Genomic DNA, 6,600 nt, shown 5'->3' on the forward strand with positions numbered 1-6,600 from the left:
TAAGTTGGAAATATTAATATATTTAACATATGTCTCACTATTTATAAGAAAGGCAACTGGGTTGCTAGTAACAATGAACAATACTGTAATAACCCAATAAGGTCTATGTCAGATGCCGTGTAGAATTCCTGGAATTTCTATCAGAAAGAACTAGTTTTCATAGAATATGAGCTGATATCATATATGAGTTCTCTGCAAAGTCTTACATTGCCATAGATATTTGGTGACCCCTGTTTAATGCATAATTAGAAAGTAACTTAATCTCAGACGTTTCCATTATGTGTAATCAGTATCATCCAAATAACTGTTATTGTGTCCTTATTGAACAGTGGCTGATAAGATTGCCTACCTGATGGGCCTGAATTCTGCAGACCTGCTCAAAGCTCTCTGCTATCCAAGAGTAAAGGTCGGAAATGAATTTGTTACCAAGGGTCAAACTGTCCCACAGGTAAAGGATCACCTACAGTTGCACAGTTATAAATTAAATCTACCTCATTATCTGGACATTTTGTTGAGACCATACCAATAAATTCTTTGACTTCTTTCTTCAGGTGTACAATGCTGTTGGTGCCCTGGTTAGGTCCATTTATGAGAAAATGTTCCTGTGGATGGTATTCCGTATCAACCAGCAGTTGGATACTAAGCAAGCAAGACAGTTCTTCATTGGTGTCCTGGATATTGCTGGTTTTGAAATTTTTGATGTAAGTTTTATACATTAATGATAAAAGTATGGTCATAAAAATACAGCATGCAAAAGTCGCTTACATCATTTCTTTGTCTTCTGCACACAGTTCAACACATTGGAACAGCTGTGTATCAACTTTACCAACGAGAAACTGCAACAGTTTTTCAACCACACCATGTTTGTCCTGGAACAAGAAGAGTACAAGAAGGAAGGCATTGACTGGGAGTTCATTGACTTTGGTATGGACCTGGCTGCTTGTATTGAGCTGATTGAGAAGGTGAGTGATGCTTTCATCTGAAATATTTTTATTTAGAAAATTTTAATTTCCAAATTTTTAACAGTAATATTCTGTTTTCTAGCCTATGGGCATTTTCTCCATCCTTGAAGAGGAGTGCATTTTCCCCCAAGGCCACAGACACTTCCTTCAAGAACAAGCTCTATGAACAGCATCTTGGAAAGTCCAACAACTTCCAGAAGCCCAAACCTGCCAAAGGAAAGGCTGAAGCTCACTTCTCACTGGTGCACTATGCTGGCACTGTAGATTACAACATCACTGGATGGCTGGAGAAGAATAAGGACCCACTGAATGAAACCGTTGTGGGGCTCTACCAGAAATCTTCCCTGAAACTGGTTGCCTTCCTCTTTGCAGCCTATGGGGGTGCAGAAGGTAATTATACTGGCCTGACAAGGAAACAAAGACTAGTATTATGCCAGTTACTGATATACAACAAATGTAATATTCTGACGTACTCTTTAGTACTCCATGTGGCAGATAGCATAGTGGATTAGGGCTACAAGCCATTATTGAGATTCATCCTATAGCCTAGGGTTCTTTCCCCTCAGCCTCCACTTGTCTACGGGCCTCTGATGAACACAAAGACGTTGCAAAGTAAAATAGATCTCACAACAGCAACCCCAATGACCAAACTTCTTCAGCAAACCAAGACAGCTGTAAGATGGTAAAAGGCAGCCAAAAAACATTCACAGTAAGAAACTGTTTGCTAAATGTTAAAATACACAAAGGAACTAGAATCATGTCCACTAATATAAAACTTTTAATCGATCTAAGCTCTTTCATCTTGATCAGACTTCCTCAGAGATATTAAAACACTTAAACTACAAGTCATTATATACAAGCTTTTATCCAATAAAAATGCTGCATTCATCAAGAAAAAAAATTCAAACTTTTAAAGCTTCTAAAAGCAAAAAACTAAAAACAAAAGCCTCTATTTAATGCATAAATACTATTGCATCAAAACGTAACACTTAACAAACAGTTATTGGCACAGTGGTTAAGGTATTCACCTCACAGAAATAAGGTGCAGTGTTTGGTGGTGGTTGTGTGACTGTTCTATGTCTCTGATGAAGTCAATTAACCAGACAGTGCTTCCAAGCTATGACCAAAATATGTCCCTATGGATCAGTCCACTACTCCAATAAACAACCAAATACAATAAAAATAATATTCTGATAACGTGACAGAGAACCTTCTTGTATTAACATTGACATCCAGAATCAGGCTACAGTAGGGAGACATCAATGCTATACACACACACACACACACACACACACACAAAAAAACAGAGTTTCTTTACTATAGTTGCACCAGAAAACACATTTCAGCACATACTTGAAAGTAGAGCTACATGTACACAATAGATTGTATCATATACTTATGTGTTTGACAGTATAAACAAAATATCTTGTATCATGTTTCAAATATATAAAATGTACATGACTGGAAAAATACTGCTAATTATTTGTTGCACAGTGCTTTGTGTCTCATGTGTCACCATCACAAAATCAGCAGAGATACAAGTGTGTTACTCTTGGCCTTGCAGTATAGCAGATAGCACTAAGCATTAGAGCTGCTGATGAGAGTCATGCTATAGTCCCGAGTTTGGGCCATTCCACTGCCATTATGAAGCTAAACAAGGTCATTTAATCTGAACAGTGCTCCTCGGTCAATCCTGGAAACAAACACTTGTATGTAATTGATCTTTACCACTTAACAGTTCAGTTAATTTATTTAGTATGATGTTACCAAATTCAGCTGAAGCAGGAGCTAAAGAAATTTGAGTTTAAGGTCAATTCTAGACAGCTAAAAAATTTTGGGTCGTTACTATTAATGGCTAATGTGTTTCCATCTTTATTATTAGTCTGAATGTAAGAGAGTTTTGTCAAACTCAGGGCATGGTTTAGCTTCCTCTTAAGAATCTGTAGTTAAAAATTATAGTAAAACTGATTAGGAAGACACTTTGGCCACAAATGTTATACTATTATTTGCATTAAGCCAGTTTTTCAGAGCACTGTAGTACTGCATATCAGAAGTAAACTGTTACCCTATAATATTTTAAATTTCTGTTTCCTTTCAATTTATCTTAGAGTCTGGCGGAAAGAAGGGTGGTGGTAAAAAGAAGGGCTCCTCCTTCCAGACAGTATCTGCTGTCTTCAGGGTATGTATATAAATAAATGATTACAAACACTGTATAAAGCAGTTACTCTGGTCAGAGTCAATTACATTAACCAATGAAGATAGCAGGCTTATGGTTTTAAATTAATGAATTTTAATAAAACCAAAGTTTGCATTTGAAATAAGGACTCTGTTTTCTATTTGTTGAACTACAGGAAAACTTGAACAAGTTGATGACTAACTTGAGAAGCACTCATCCTCACTTTGTCCGTTGTCTGATTCCCAATGAAACCAAAACACCAGGTAATTATGCATATTCTAAAACTATTCTAAAACAGAGTACTAGTGGAGTTATTTGAGTGGTGTAAGTAAACTGCAATTACTGCATCAAAACATCTGCTTAGTTAATCAGTTTAAAAAAAAATAGAAAACGGCTGCATTTGGCAACTCAGCATTGAAAATTTAACAGTACACTGCAAATTTAGACAAATGTGCCCAGCACAGCAAAGATAAGCAGACACACCACATCTTACAATGTAACTTTTAATACCAATAAAGAATCAAATGCAAATAATTAATCTAGGGAGAGTGTCACAGTAGTAATTAATGACAAGCGACACTGTTAATGACACTGCTGCATACTGAGTATTCGGTATCCTAAGGGTAGCCATGCACCACATTTGATCTTAGCCAAAAGGTTATATTTGGGCATCACCAGACACTCTCTGCATCCCAAGCCTGTCTGCCCACAACAGAAAAGTAAGTCAAGATAAAGTTTATTTAATTAGTGGAGTTATTAAAAAGATAAGAAATATATTTTTTTAAAATAACTCCAGTGTATGATAAAAATAATCACTACTTGACCATCTGTGATCGGGATATATCTATTTTGGAAAAATGTAAAACTTTTGATTGGTTATAGGAAAATGCATAATCATTGATGGCCAACTATGGGCTATTTATATATCAAATGTATATGCATGCAAGTGTATACAGAGAGATGTTCATGCCAAACTATAAACCAGCTGTACTTAGTAAAGGGTATATGTTTATCTTACACTTTGATTTGTTGTTTTAGGTGTAATGGACAATGAGCTCTTTTGCATCAGCTGAGATGTAATGGTGTACTAGAAGGTATCAGGATTTGCAGGAAAGGATTTCCAAGCAGAATCATCTATGCTGATTTCAAACAAAGGTTTGTAATAATTATCATTGTTTTAAATTACCACAATTTTACACAAAACATCTGCAGAACAAAAGATATTTTATGTGAGGCCATAATATGAAACAGTTTAAATAATATGCAATACACGATATTTTCCCAAGAAACTCATAAAGCATTTCAGTCCTTTTTTAATTCACCTACTATAAATCAGTAATTGGAATTAGAAAATATACTGGGGAACTTCTGTATATTTTCTAATTCCAATTATTGATTTATAGTAGGTGAATTAAAAGGACTGAAATGCTTTATGAAAAATATTTGGAACTTTACTCGGGGGTGGTGCTGCGGTAGCGTTGTCCCCCATAGTAAGACGCTGTTCGGTTCGATTCTCAGCTAGAGTGTCTTCTGTGTGGAGACATGCGTGAATTAAAATTCATTGAAGGTTGTGCATCAGAGCTGGCAACATGGTATGTAAAAATCTACTGCCAATCATTAGCGGACCGGAGCTCCCCTGTGCCCCAAAAAAAAGACACAAACAAACTGGGGAACTTTTGTCTTAATTATTGTGCAAAATTATTATGTTTAAAGATGGAACTGAAATAGTTGCAAATTTCTGTTAACTAATTTGATTATAATATTCCATATGTATTAACTCAAATTAAATATACTAAAACAGATACAGGGTTCTGAATGCAAGTGCCATTCCTGAGGGTCAGTTCATTGACAGTAAGAAGGCATCAGAAAAACTTCTGGGATCCATTGATGTAGATCATACCCAGTACAGATTTGGACACACTAAGGTAAGAACCTCCACATTTCTTAAGAACACAACATATTTTAATAGATTTTTGTACATAGCAGTTGTATATTTTAATTATAGAGGTGGAAGCTTTTTTACCTTGTAGTTGAACCTTTAGTAGATTTGGTATTCCATTTCTTATGTTCACACCACTGAACTTCTACTTTAATTCTACTGTTTGAGGTTCATTGTAATATAAGGCTAAAACAGACATCCATGTGTTATTGCTCCTTACAATGTAGGTATTCTTCAAAGCTGGTCTTTTGGGTACCCTTGAGGAAATGCGAGATGAGAAACTTGCAATGCTTATCACTCGTACACAAGCCATCTGTCGTGGTTATGTAATGAGACTTGAATTTAAGAAGATGATGGAAAGGAGGTATGTGATAGAGCAGTATTTAACCTGACTCACACAAAGTCCAATTGAAGCATATATTAAATAATGACTGTGTTGCTTTCTTAACAGGGAATCCATTTTTACCATCCAGTATAACATCAGATCATTCATGAATGTCAAGACCTGGCCATGGATGCAGTTGTACTTCAAAATAAAGCCTTTGCTGAAGAGTGCAGAGTCTGAGAAAGAAATGGCCAACATGAAGGAAGAGTTTGAAAAGACCAAGGCCGAACTGGCAAAGTCAGAGGCCAGAAGAAAGGAACTAGAAGAGAAAATGATTGCCCTCTCACAGGAGAAGAATGACCTTCAACTATCTGTTCAGTCGGTAAGCAAATTAGAACTTTTTAGCCCAACTAAAAATAAAAGGTTAATGTGTTCTGAGGACAATTTAACTAAACATATTTTATAAATAACTTTAACAGGAAACTGAGGCCCTAGCAGATGCAGACGAAAGATGTGATGGACTCATCAAGAGTAAGATTCAGCTTGAAGCCAAAGTCAAAGAGCTGAATGAAAGGCTGGAAGATGAGGAGGAATCAAATGCTGAGTTAACAGCCAAAAAAAGGAAACTGGAGGATGAGTGCTCAGAGCTTAAGAAAGACATTGATGACTTAGAACTTACTCTGGCAAAGGTTGAGAAGGAGAAACATGCCACTGAAAATAAGGTATATATTAGAAACTTGTAGGGATACTCATTTGCTGTATTTTGTTTTCTCTTCTAGATATTTTAAAATAGGAGAATCACATATTTTTCTATCAAAATTAGGTAAAAAACCTGACAGAAGAACTAGCAAGCCTTGATGAAGGCATTGCTAAGTTAAATAAGGAGAAGAAGGCCCTTCAGGAGGCTCACCAGCAGACTCTTGATGACCTCCAGGCTGAAGAAGACAAAGTCAACACTCTGACAAAGGCCAAGACAAAGCTTGAACAACAAGTTGATGATGTAAGTATGCTCTAGCAAAACAGGAAATATAATCAGACTGTGTTCTTAATAGAATGGTTAAATGAGTGCTTATTTCTATGTGCAGCTTGAAGGTTCCCTGGAGCAAGAGAAAAAATTACCCTGGATCTTGAAAGAGCCAAGAGAAAGCTAGAAGGAGATTTAAAACTATCACAAGAAACTGTTCTGGATCTTTGGAAA

The 6,600-nt window shown here is 36.2% G+C and overlaps 1 pseudogene; it reads left to right on the forward strand.

Moving 5' to 3' along the window:
- Positions 1 to 333: 333 nt before the first annotated feature.
- LOC122792025 lies at positions 334 to 6,597 on the forward strand (annotated as a pseudogene).
- Positions 6,598 to 6,600: the final 3 nt, after the last annotated feature.

Source organism: Protopterus annectens, unplaced genomic scaffold, assembly GCF_019279795.1.
Source record: "Protopterus annectens isolate FY-2018-M unplaced genomic scaffold, PAN1.0 ctg64656_obj.part0, whole genome shotgun sequence".
Lineage (NCBI taxonomy): Eukaryota > Metazoa > Chordata > Ceratodontiformes > Protopteridae > Protopterus > Protopterus annectens.